At 38.1% G+C, this 13070-nt stretch overlaps 1 protein-coding gene across 4 annotated transcripts in view; it reads right to left on the bottom strand.

Annotated features, from left to right (window-relative positions):
* The window catches only part of SCEL (sciellin), a 70686-nt gene extending 68415 nt beyond the window's left edge, over positions 1 to 2271 (bottom strand). For 2 of the 4 annotated variants that reach the window (XM_018908767.3, XM_018908768.3), the window contains exon 1: positions 2011 to 2266. The gene's annotated coding sequence lies outside the window, so the exon portion shown is untranslated. Of the gene's footprint in view, positions 1 to 2010 lie in introns of all 4 variants that reach the window. The other 2 variants (XM_018908770.3, XM_018908771.3) reach the window with 2 other exon arrangements.
* Positions 2272 to 13070: the final 10799 nt, after the last annotated feature.

The following is a 13070-nucleotide window of genomic DNA, read 5'->3' as shown; positions in this document are numbered from 1 at the left end:
CAAATTTTTCCATGGAAATTAGACACATAGCAATCTTTCCTCTATTGCTATTGCAGTTTTGCAAAATTTTATGCTGAACATATACTGCTGTTTTTGTCTGTTCCCATTTCCTTGATATACATTCTAAACAAACAAAATAGTGATAATGTTTTCTTTCACTTGCTTATGCAACAAGAAAATCAGAGCTAGAAAAGTTACCCTAATTTTGCTCCTTTTATCAGACAGTTCTAGGAGACTCTATCATAATGTTTTTGGTGGGTTTTTTTTATCTCAGGAAAGAGAACTGGAACAATATTTAACTTTGGATGGCAGCCATATTTTATGTATTATGTTGCTTGTGGAAAACTTGGCTACAGAAATGTCCATATGCAACTGCAGCAAAAGCCCACAGAAATGAGGAGGAATGATGTGGCATTACACTGGAAACCACAAAGCAGAAGTGAGACACACCACAGCAGTTCTGGTCCAAGCATTCATGGTCAGGATGGGACATCCAGGCCTTCTCATGTTACTTTCAAGATCAATGGTGTAAGATCATCCATTTGAAAAGGTATAGTCATGATTTATGTAGCCTCAAAAGAGCCTGACCTAGTCATTCCTCACCCTTTCAGCTCTATCTGCAGAGCTTGAAAGGTCTGAGTTAAGAAGCTGTACAATAGCAAGGGACATCTCTAGTTTTGTTTACAGTTCATGACATGCTGTTTAATTTGTGACTGCTACCCTGTTTCATTTTCACTTCTTCCAAATTCTTCTATTTTTTTTCTTTAGCTATAACACTGGTGATTACCAATAAGCTGCTCAATTTCATTATGCATGTTTGCCCAAGTTCTGCATCTGTGCCCACCTTTTAACCAAGAAGAGGCCAGAAAACTCATATCTCAAGCCAATTTTATGAATTGAAGCAGATTTCAACTGCCTGAGGTGACTTAGTCAATTGGCTCAGATGCCAGAGCAAGTACTCATACTGATGGAATTCAAGTCAAAATCTGAACCGAACTTGAAACCTGTTGAAGCTTGGTGGTAACTAAGACTATTGTTCCAGATCCAGGAAAACATAATCTTCTATCTACTGGGTAAATATATTCAATAAATTAGATTAAATTATTTCAAAAACATTTTCTAAACTCTGTAGGAGCAAATGCTAATCTAAACTCAAAGAGCTAATATCAGATAGGTGCATAAACCTACTGTCCACAATCCTGAAAGAAGTTTGTGCATGATGTGCACAATGAAGGTTAGATAGGTCAATATATAAATGCAGTTATAAAGTAAAACCTTAGGTTGTGGAAAGGTTTTGAGGGATTCAGTGCCAGTTGCCATTAAATTAAACCTGCCAGTGGGATACTGTATATTTCCTCAAAGATTTTTGAAAATAGTATAAAAAATAAATAAATTCCACAGGACAAGTAGTGTCTAGCTTAGTCCTTTATCCTTCATGAGGTGGTCATCCCAATCTTTATAACTACGTTTATCTTTTAGAGAAGACACACATTAAATAGCATGAAAATCTCCTTGCAATGTAATAAAAGAGTGTCACTCCTCCTTCACTTACAACTGAATGGTGATGAATTCCTAAATAAAGTACAGGAATGGTTAAACACATCTTTAAGAGGCTCTTGTGTACATTCACTAATATCTCCGCTTGAAATAGTGTCAAAAGATACTGGCAGGCATTCAATTTATCCTATTTTTCCAAATCTGCAAGTATTTAGAGACTGGATTTTGTACCAATAGGACTTTTTAGTAGTCTAGCTACATGACTGAACAGTTTCATGACGGCAACCTAAAGAATCCATCTATTGGTTCTGAAATAAGAAGGGAAAAAGTACTTTTCAGGAGAGTCAGAGCCCACATTACAGATAGCAGGAGTACAGGGGAAATTCTACTTGTAAATTAAACAGAGTTTATATGGAAAACAGTGCAAGTCAAGCACAGATGTTCTTTTTTTATTTCAAATTAATTCCCATGTTAAGTTCCTCAGGTAAGCTTATTGCTGCAACACAGACTTACCAATTTTGGCACTGAAGACTGTAGCTCAGGAGAGCTTTCCAGATGCAAAAACTTCCACTGCTCACAAAGCCTTTGAAGATTTGACCACTGAATAGAAGACGCCTGATGTGCTTCCAGTTGCTTCCAACAGCTAAAATCCCTTTTCCACCGAGATTCAGGTTTTCAGACTAAAGCAGACTGGAAGTTTACCTCTGCTGTTATCTGCTTTTGCTGGCTGGCAGTTGCTGTTGGTGACTGGAAGTGTTACTAGGAGTGGTTTTGGCTCTGAATAGGAGAGCTGTGAGTCAACATGTGGGATAAATCCAGACATGCCCAGCTTTCCTCCTGCTCTGTAAACACAGGGATCTGATACAGAAATCTGACTTTAAAGCACTTAGATGCATTAAGTGTATCTCTGCCTTTCTGACACATAAAGACTGGCTTCATACTCAGCCCAACAGTCATGTGGCACAGGTTCTTTTTTGAGGCACTTGAAATTGCAATGACTTCCTTGCCTGCAAGGTCAAGCATGAGTGATAAGCATCAAAAGTGAGATCCTGGCTGCTGTAAAGCCAAGAGAAAAATCCTATCGATCTCAATAGAATAATGGCAGTGCCTCAAGACACTGCAGCTCACTTTGGAGACTTCCCACAGAACCCATTTTTTTCCCTCTCCATTGTACTGTTTTGGCCACTTCTTTAAATCTTCTCCGTCTGAAGCCAGTATCTTCTACCAGAAAATTCCTCATGATAAATTTCCCTGTCCTGTTTCTTCAAACAGGCTGCTTGTATATTCTTGTTTGTTTTGATCAAGTGAAATTCCAACTAATACTGTTATCTGGAATATTTACATACTAATTTTTTTTTTTTTCTGGGTGAGTAGCTGTGTTAAAGTAAGAGTCATTCTTTGGAGTATGTCTTTATGCTACACATCAGGAGGATAGCAATTGCTTTCCTGGGTTTAATACCATTCATACCACACAAGCCTTGGCAGTGTAGTATATCTTCTGCAGACAGACTGGATTTTAAGCAGGTGACCAGAAGTAAGCTGTATTTATTCACTGAAGCTATTAATTGACAGAGTAAAAATGTAATTTCATATATGGAATGTTAAACAAATATAAATGTATTCAATAGACAATCTGCTACTGTGCTTTTGCAGGGGAGGACATCAGGAATTTGTGTTTCAAATGTTTAGAAATAAAGGTCATAGACAGAAGCAGACATACATGGCCATATTCTTTGCAGTCTCTGCCTAATCCTGCTATCTCAAATAAGCAGAACAAACAGATACAAACACAGTTTTCAAAATGTTTATAAAGAAAATTCAAGGAGAAAAGAAGACAGAAAGAAATAAGAAGATTGACTCCAGTGAAGTCAGGATTCCTCCATGAGTGGCTACTTTTATCACCTACTTATGAATCTGTGCATTTTAGTCCCTAAAATATTTTAGGATTAAAAAAAACCCTTTCATCTTTACTCTGACATCCTGCAAAGACCAGTGAACTGCTCTGAATTTTGTTTATATTAGAATGCATTTTTCTAAGGTAAAGTGGATAATATAATTTATCAGCCACTGTACTATACATTTATCACAGATAGCAGAAAACTGGATCCTTGCAGTGATGCTAAATCTGCAACCCAGGTATTTGCAGAATCCATATACAGGGCCAAAAAAATTTTGCTCATTGCTTAAATTAGGCTATCAAACTGGCAGGGCATGAAAGAATTCTCAAATGGTCCTCAGATAATTTTCCACCATCCTTTAACACTGTAAAATTTATTTGCCATTGGATCTTTGAGTAAACAGCTATAAGTTAATCTCTCCCTTAGTCAACAAAAAGTTTGACAGCACTTGATTAAAATGTAAGCATCTTAGATGCAGAGCTGCTTGTAAGGCATATTTAGAAGTTGAAGACTTATCTAAAGCAAAAAGTATTTTATCTATATGGCTTGCTTAGCTTTTGGATGCTGGTCTCCCTCTTGGTAACTAAAATAACTGAAAGCAATTAGTTATGAGGTCTGTATACGCAGGTGTGCACATGCATGAGCATACTCATATTTAATTGTCTCTACATCAAATTTCTCTTAGGAGTCTTGGCTATCATAAACTGTAATGATATTATACAACCAAACAGACCAGTATCTGACAATACTCAGTGAGCAGCACTGAAAATATCACTTATATAATAATACATTAGGTTGATACAACCCTTTCCTATTGAACTAATTTATAACTGAACATTTTTAGAATATTTAGCATACGCCATCATAAAATCACAGTGAATCATTAAGTAGAAGCCTTAAGAGCATTTTAATATGACAAGAGTGTATTTAATGTCAGTTAACAATGAGTGTAACTCTAAAAATACACACTGTCTGTGAATCTGTGTTTCTTGGATAGTAATTCAGGACGTGTTAATTTTATAATGTCAGTCCTCTGTCACCCCATCAGAACCTTTGATTCAGTGCCCTGTGCAAAGTGGCACAAGTTCAAGAGCATATCAAGGAGTGGAGAGCTGAAAGCACACACAGTCTCTTACAAGTATTATCATGCACTCTGAATAATTGCTACTAAAAAAAGCCAGGGGCTATCAAGCAACATTTTAATCTTAATTCAGAGTAACTACAGTGTATTAAGCCCCTCTCTGCAGTTTCTAACTGGAGATCCTTAAAAATATTTTCCTTTCCAGCTGAAATTACAGGAACTATTGAGGAATTCTCATTGACTGGTGTTTCCTCAAAGTACAGGAAATCACAACAGATTCTCAGTTGCAAGTAGACGCAGCTTCTTTTTCATTGTTTTATTTAGATTAATTAATTTAGATGGTTTTTAGATAAACAATCCAAAACCAAGCTGAATTTTGACTGATGCATATCTTCTCATAGCTGTGCTTTAAATAGAAGCCTATTTGGCACATGAAAAAGGAAATCTTGTCTTACTACACATAGTATATGGAAGTGTAACTTGTATTTTAAGAATTCAGTTCATAGCATTTTGTGTTAACCTACTGTACTGTACCTTCTATCACTCTAGAGAAGACAAATAATAAAACTGCATATTGTATATAAATTAAAATCGACTGCTTTTGGTCTTGAATAAAGAAATCACAAAATCATGTCATCCATTACAATGCAGTATGGACACATGAAACTTTAGGAGAACAAAAATTGAAAACTCCCAGAGGTGCAATTGTTTCATTCATAGAAGGTAGCTCAGCAAATCTGTTCTTCAGAATTGAAGTGACACATCCTAAACTATTCCAAGACATAGAGGACGAATGCCAGTCTTAAAGATGGCAAGAAATTCTTGTAAAATCTGCTGTGAACAAATCCAGGCCTGGTAGCTAAACCAGAAGGAAATATAATGTAATTACTCCCAGTGCTCTCGTGGGGCCTTGCTCAGAGTCATAACAATGAGAAGTAAAGCTGTGCATCACTCTTCTCATCAATTAACCTGTTTCTTTCTACAGGTGTGACATAAGAAAAAATTAAATTATGGAGACATAAACTGTCACCAGGTCTCTGAGCTTTCTTGTGCAGAGGGGCTCCATGGGAAAACCCCTTTTTCACCAAGTAGCAAGGAGCAATGCCTGTCTCTTGCTTTTCCAGAGGAGAGCACTCAGGCGAGCAGACAAAGCAGTCAGCTGGTCACTTCAGCTCCACAGAACCGGTGATCTCACCCTCTCGTCCCACTAGGACAGAGTAAAGAGCTGCTACAATTTGACTGATTGGTTTTATTTTATTACCTACTCTCCTGGTATTTAAGAGAAGTTCACACCCAGTTCTTGATCACTTAAATTCATTTCAAATTGCTGGATGCAAGCCAACTGATGATGACAGAGCTTGGGATTTTCATCTCCCTATATGAAAAGGAAAACAGTGCTGGACAGTTACATCAGCGCTTTTTAGCAAGGCATTAATAAATCTTGTGGAGATTACTGATACTGATGATTACTCACAAGCAATACTTGAGAGCTCAAGTTTCTGAAAAGAACCAGGTGCCTAAAATATGTATTTCAATGATTATTTGTGTATTAAGGATGTCTGCCTTCTCTGTGCTAATGACATGAAGCTAATTCATGAATTATAGAAATACTATGGAAATGCTTCGCTTGCTTCAATGTTATGTTTGTATTAAAGTAGTATGAATATGAATGGAATCAGCTTCATTTTGAGAATCTTTTTATCATGAACAGATGCCTAGGTTTATTCATTGTCATTTAATAGCAGAGTTTAATTTTGTCTCATAAGTAACAAAAAATATTGGTTTAAAAAAATCTGCTTCTCACTGTCATGGAAAATAGCAACACTATTTTAATGGATGGACTGGTTATCTATAGAACCGAAAAATGGATACAAAAAAAAATCTACATGCCCAACTTCTGTACAAGTGACTAAATTATTTCAGAACTGTGATACCAGACCTACCTTGTCATTTTACACACTGGCAAACTGCTGAAACGAAACACATTTAATATAGTTTGGCTCTTGTGATTCTTCCTTGTTTTGTGGTTTTATACCCATCCCTGGATGTTCTGCAACCCTGCTTTTCTATTTCTTTAAATGAAAGCTGCTGCTTTGATCATCTCTAGCATGTGCCAAGAAACACAAGACAGATGCTCCAATGGTGCAGTTGTGCACTCTCAGAAGGAAACTTAATACTGGAGAAAAAAATTACCTCTGCACTTGAGATTAAAGAAAGGATTTACTCTTCCATTGGTTATTCTCCTGCTGCAGGCAAAGTGCAACTGTCTCTGCAAATGGCCAGGAGATTCCCCCTTTTCTCAGCAGCAGTGAAAAACAGCTTGGGCTGGATTGCCCAGATTTGTAAACACAGGAAACCACCTACAAAGAGCTCTCAGGAGTGCAAAATGTGCAATGAAACATGTGGCAACACTGAATGATTAATAAATACATCACAGGTTACACAACTAGGTGGTAAAACAGCCAGCTTAACAGAGGGACAGCTTATAGAATGCCTTCACTTTTAAAAATTTAGGGAAGGAAGGAAAGAAGGGAGGAGGAGAAGGAGGGACAAAGGGAATAGAAGGGAAGGGAAGTGGAAACATAAAAACAATATAAAAAATATAAAAAAATATAAAATATAAAACAAAAGGGAGAGGGATGGTGCCAAAACTTTGTATTTTATTTTTTTATATATAGTTTTATAGATATGTTTTTTAATTTCTTGATGAACTGCATGAGTAAATAAAAAGATTATATTAAAGCATTTTGGAAGTTCTACAAAACAGCCTTCACAATTTACATATTCTGAGTTTATTTTTGTTTTAACAGTTTTTGCTATAGTAGAAATCTGTGCTCCATCTCTTTCCCATCCCTTAAAGATTTTCTGACATAATCACCGAGACTGTGTTAACATTTCAGAATGACTCGGTCACGTTCTTCTGCCAGATCAACCAACTGTTCCAAATCAAGCAGGAACTCCGTGGTTTCAGTTAGACACTTCAAATATGTCCTTCTGAAAATAAACATTATCCCTTATTTCCTATGATCAGATGAGAAGAGCCGCATCTTAAAAGAGTCTTGAAATTTCTGAGATACCAAAATAGCGATGTTTATTGGTCCAAGAAAATCCCCTGTAAATAATTATCCAGAGTTAATAGTTTAAATACAATAATAGATTTATACCAGAAATAACATTTATTGATGCACCCATTTTGCTGTTACATTTTTGTACCAAAGAAATGACCCTCTTCAATGACCAGGTATGCAATCTCTTTCAGAAAGGAACAAGATGAAAAATAAACCATTCACTTTTTAATAGGGCTCTGTCATCCTTTCTTCTAAATCTCGGAGGTATTTATGCTTATACAAGAGTCAGTTACAGTTCATCATGTTGCTCCAGCTCTACATTTGTAGCAGCACAATGCCATTAGTCATTTCCAGAACCAGAGCTATTAGAGATTGAAGTGACCTTTTAATGTCATCACATCCTACCCTGATTCCTCCTATCCATGGCAACAGACTAATGTCAAACACACAATTATAACTTCACTGCAAAGTGTAGCAACAGAGAAGCTGATTTCCAGTTTTAAGCTAAATTTCACAACTCAGAGACTTTTGCCATCCAAAGCAGTGAAAGTTATTTGTATTCCATTTCTAAGTTGTTCAACAGTCAAGGTATTTCTAACCACTCACCTCGCACTGGTACCTAAATAAAAAATTGATTCTTTTTGGCAGAGGAGACAAAATTAAAATAGCCACATCATGCAGAAATTGGTGTTTGATCCAGGAATCTTTCATACAAAGTACAGCTTTTTTATAATGTGGGGTGGACATGGTTTTTCTGTCTTCCTTACCCCAACCAAAGCATGAAGGCTCCTGTATTGCAGAGGTGGAGTATGTACATATTACTATTATATGTAATATGGACTCCAGTGCAAAGCAGTTCACAGTTACATCCCCCACCCCCCTGCTGGAACCACCCTGCTCCACATCAGACTAAAATAACACATCTGCAACACACGGTGTTGGAACATGGGAACCTGGGGTAAACACAAGGTTCACCAACATTGTAGTGTAAATACACTTTTGGAAATGAGCAGTTTCTATCTGCTGCACGTATCTGGGTGTGCATGTGTCTGAAATGCATCACTGTGTGAAGATATTGCAGCTTGCTTTAGCCTAATTGCAATACAATGCAGTTTCAATGTGGCACTACACTTATGGGAATTAGCCCTTCCTTGCAGGTGGGAATACTCACCCTGGGCCACTGCCACGCTAACACACATTTGCTGCTTGTAGGACCAGAGCTGATGTGCATACAAGGATATTAACTGGACCATACCTGCCCATTCCAAGTGCATTGTGCTTCACTGAAATTCACTGGAGAGTTTGCTTGGTATAAACATGTTACCTTAACATAACAGAAACAATCAAGCCCCCTTTATTTGGGGTTAATGACATTCCTGCAGCAAAGTTGCTTGGCTTGCAAGAGTTTGAACACCAGGAGTAATCACATCAAGATCATTTATCAAGAACTGAGATGTGTGACTCAATTTTGTAGCTGGACCTCCGTCTCTAATGGGATTGAAAGGACATTTCAGAAATAATTAAAACCCTCGCAATTATCGTAGAGAGTTAGAGTCTTATGACATCTCACCTCTGATATAAACCCACAGGCTGTTGCAGCTAGAGACCTATGGTAATATAGCACTAGGTAAGTGCAAAGTGCTTAAAAATGTACTCAGACAAGGTCATGTGTGAGAGGGAAATTATTTTGTAATGAAGAAGATTCATTTCCCACTGACATTCCAGCAATCAAACAGAACAAAAGAGTTATATTCTTAATTTGTCTCTATTCAGATGAATTCATACTGATATAAAAAAGATACCCTTAATTTCTCTTCAAAAGGACTGAACAGGACTACATAAGGGCTTACTTAAGGAGCTGGCTCAGAGCTTTGTAAAATGCAGTGTTGGGAAACTGTGCATCTGTGGTTTTATATTTCAGGGATGATGCAAGGTTTTTCAACCTTTAAATTACAGCTTGTGCAAGCAATACTCTGCTATTTAACAGATTTGCAGATGTGTCCATCTCCAAGGTAATGGGCATTGCATTTCTGTCATTCAAAAGGCTGCAATTCAAACTAAATAAAAGAAGAATGAATCCAATCCTCTCCTTCTCTAAAAGCTTCTAAACACTACTTGGAGGTATTCTAGCAGAGACTATAATAGATTTGCATACAGATACTCCTTGAAGAGTTTACAGATAAAAGAAAGAATTCTCCATCTCTATTTTAGAAGAGGAAGGAAGGAAGTGGCGGAAGGAAGGAAGGAAGGAAGGACGTGAAGGAAGGAAGGAAGGAAGGAGGAAGGAAGGTAAGGAAGGAAGGAAGGAAGGAAGGAAGGCCGATCAGACAGTCCGTCCTTACGTCACTTCCGAAGGACTGCCTTCGGCCTTCCTTCACTGACTGCCGTCACTGTCCTTTCCTGCCTTCCTTCCTTCCCTTCCTGCCGTGCCTTCCTACCTGTCCTGCCGCCTGCCTTCCTTCCCGTTCCTCCTCCTTCCGTCCGGCCTTCCCAGTCCTTCCGTCCTTGCCGGCCGTCCTGCCTTGCCTTCCGTCCGCTGCCTTCCTTCCTTCCTGCCTTCCTTCCGGGCCTTCCTTCCTTCCTTCCGTCCCTTCCTTCCGGCCTTCCTTCCTTCCTTCCGTCCTTCCGTCCTTCCTTCCGCTTCCTGTCCTTCGGCCTTCCTTCCGCCGTCCTTCCGCCTCGCCGGCCGGCCGTGCCTGCCGTGCCTCCTGCCGTCCGGCTGCCCGGCCGTCCTTCCCTCCGTCCTGCACTTCCAGTAAGCGTAAGAAGTTTCCTGACAGTGACAGGAAGATTTCTTTGCCTCTTGACCATAAGACATAAACAGCTGCATAGTGTTTATGACTAATAATATCTGCAGTTATGCAAGCTAAAATAACAGTTATTTCTTAGAAATAGAAGCTGAGTTCAATGAAAGGAAATAATGTTACATGTGTACAATCACTGGGAAACACCGACTGGCATTTTCCCTTTTGACCTTACATGATGACAGTGTTGCATTCCAATGGAAAACATTGCCAAGTCTCAGCTCAGCATAAAAACAGCACTGAGGAAAATACTGTGTAGCAAACAAACAGAACCAAAAACTGGTCCAATATAAAAAAAGTCACGCTTGGAGCGATCAGCATCTCAGAAAGGCTGTTTATTCTGTTGCCTGAAATCTGACAGGCCCATGATGAATTAAATGTACTACAATTAAAAGAAGTGTTTGGGGCAAACTAGAAACGCTTTGTTTTCTTTTTCACACTAGGACTCAGCTGACTTACACGCCACATCACAAGATGCAAGGATGTGGCAACTCTGCCCTTCTTGCTGTAAAAAAAAAAAAACTATGATAAAATTAGAAATTGTAATCTTTAAAGCTTAATATTATGCAAGATACTCTGTAATAGAGGAATCTTTTTTTTTACACTTCAGTTTCATGATTTGGAGTTTGTGGCTGTCAGTTTACAGAAATAAATCTCAGAGAGTCAGATTTGCGTGGGAACTTGTGTGCCGCCTCAGCTCTCATAATGCTCTCTTTGCATTGGGTTGGAAATATAAGGCTGTTAACCTGCTTTTTCTGAAAAAAAGAAATAATATCTTTTACTGGGAAACATGTAAGATTTTACCAGATTGTTGAAGGTATTAGTTGAAATGAATCTTCTAAAAATTAACCTCTTTGCTGTGCTGTGCTGTTTTCCCTTCTGAAAAATTTTCGAACTCTGGCCCCTGAGAAATTTTTTATTTCCCAAAAGGGACAGACAATAAAGCCACTGTCTGTAAAAAAGAAGTAACACTGTCCCTGTACAACAAAAGTCAGACTTCTCTCCCTTTTTCAGAGTCAGGACAAGGATACTGAAGAAATATTTTTGAGGGGGTCCCCCTGTGCTTGTATTGCTACTGCCTGGGCTGGGAGCAGAGACATGAAGGTTTCCCGCCAGCTCCAGAGGAGACTTTGGATCCAGAAAGAGATCCAGGAAGATCTGAAAAAGAATCAGTCCATCTGGTTATGTCTATATTGGCAGACCAAGGCTGACATTGTGCTTTTGCCTTCTCTATAGTTAAAGAAGTCCCTGGTATGGGGCTTAACTTAAAGAAGTTAAAACAGTCCTTGGTATGGGGCCCTGACTGGTTCTCAAACAGATCCTCAGCTTAGCCCCAGAGTTAGAAAAAGCCATGCACTATTTCCCAATAGTTAGCTGGGATGTAGCAAACTTGTTTATGAGCCTTCAGTTTTAAGAACAAGACTAGTCCATGCCGGCTGGCCAGAGAAGATTGAAGCAAGGATCCTGGCACTGCTGTATTTGCAAGCACAGGGATAGCCCTGTGTTGATGAGACAAAATCTGTGGTGTTTACTACTAGGAATGGGATGAAATCAGCATGACTCCCAACATTAATAACACTTGTGGAAGAGCCAAGAGAGCCAGAGAGGTGAAAAACAGCTTATATCCTGTAGAACAGTAATGTTGATTTGAGTAGGGATGAAAGCAGAGGGAGTGAATGGATGTGCTGTTCAGAGGAGAGGGGGGAAATAGGCTCCTCCCAGCACTTTTCTGACGTTAAAAGTCCAATGATTTTCTTTTTTTATTTCTCAGTGTTTGCAGATGTGTTCAATATTTTCAGGATTCAAAAAAATTTTTTGTGTTCCTTTGTATCTTGGTCAACTATATTTCAGGGCTTTGGGAGCTGTTGGTATTACAGCAAACCAAGATGGACTTTCCATATCATGGGCTTTTGGTATAAATTCAAAATGCTGAGTAAATTCCCCCAAATTTGTCAATTCTTTTAGACAAACTATTGTGAGGTATAAAATGCTAATCAAGCTGAATGGAAAGGAGCAAGTACACATCTACTAAATCACCACGCTTTATAATCTTTTCAAATGGATTTTCTACCTGTAGATAAAGCTGACCATCAAGTTCAGTAGCAAAAATAAGCTCTCTTTATTAATTTGAATTTACTGGTAAGGTTCACTGCCTCTGCAGTAAGAAGTCAGATGAAATTCCAAGTCAGGTTGACAAATTTTAATAATTGCTTTGTGTTGGAGGAGGGAGTGGTAATTTTATATCATTACCCCTTTTTGAGATTATCCAATTGCCAAGGTTAAAAACCTGTTTCTATCACCTTTAAAATTACTTTGAAACAAATAAGGATTATTTCAATTGCATTTGTAAATGAAAAAAATCTCATTTAGACTCACCAGTTTTAAATTCCTTTCCTTTATCATTCTTAATACAACAAAGTCAAAAGAGGCTATTAATCACTACCCCTTCCTTAGGAATTCATGAAGATAGATTAAATGCTAGGTTTTGACAATCTCATTTAATTAGAAGATAAATTTAATTTTAGTGTACGGAACCACTAAAGAATATTAACAGCTGTTTTAGATAGGTGTTAATTTAAACCCCAAACCAGCAAAGATTTTGCATGTCCCTGAGCCCAAAATGATGTGGGCATTTTCCTTTTACATAGAGTGAGCTGAATTGAATGTTGATTTTATCTGCCATCTACTTTTGCTGAAGTTTCATTTCCTGTATGAACCTGTT

This window comes from Serinus canaria, chromosome 1, assembly GCF_022539315.1.
Source record: "Serinus canaria isolate serCan28SL12 chromosome 1, serCan2020, whole genome shotgun sequence".
Lineage (NCBI taxonomy): Eukaryota > Metazoa > Chordata > Aves > Passeriformes > Fringillidae > Serinus > Serinus canaria.
This window is presented reverse-complemented; position numbering and strand designations above follow the sequence as displayed.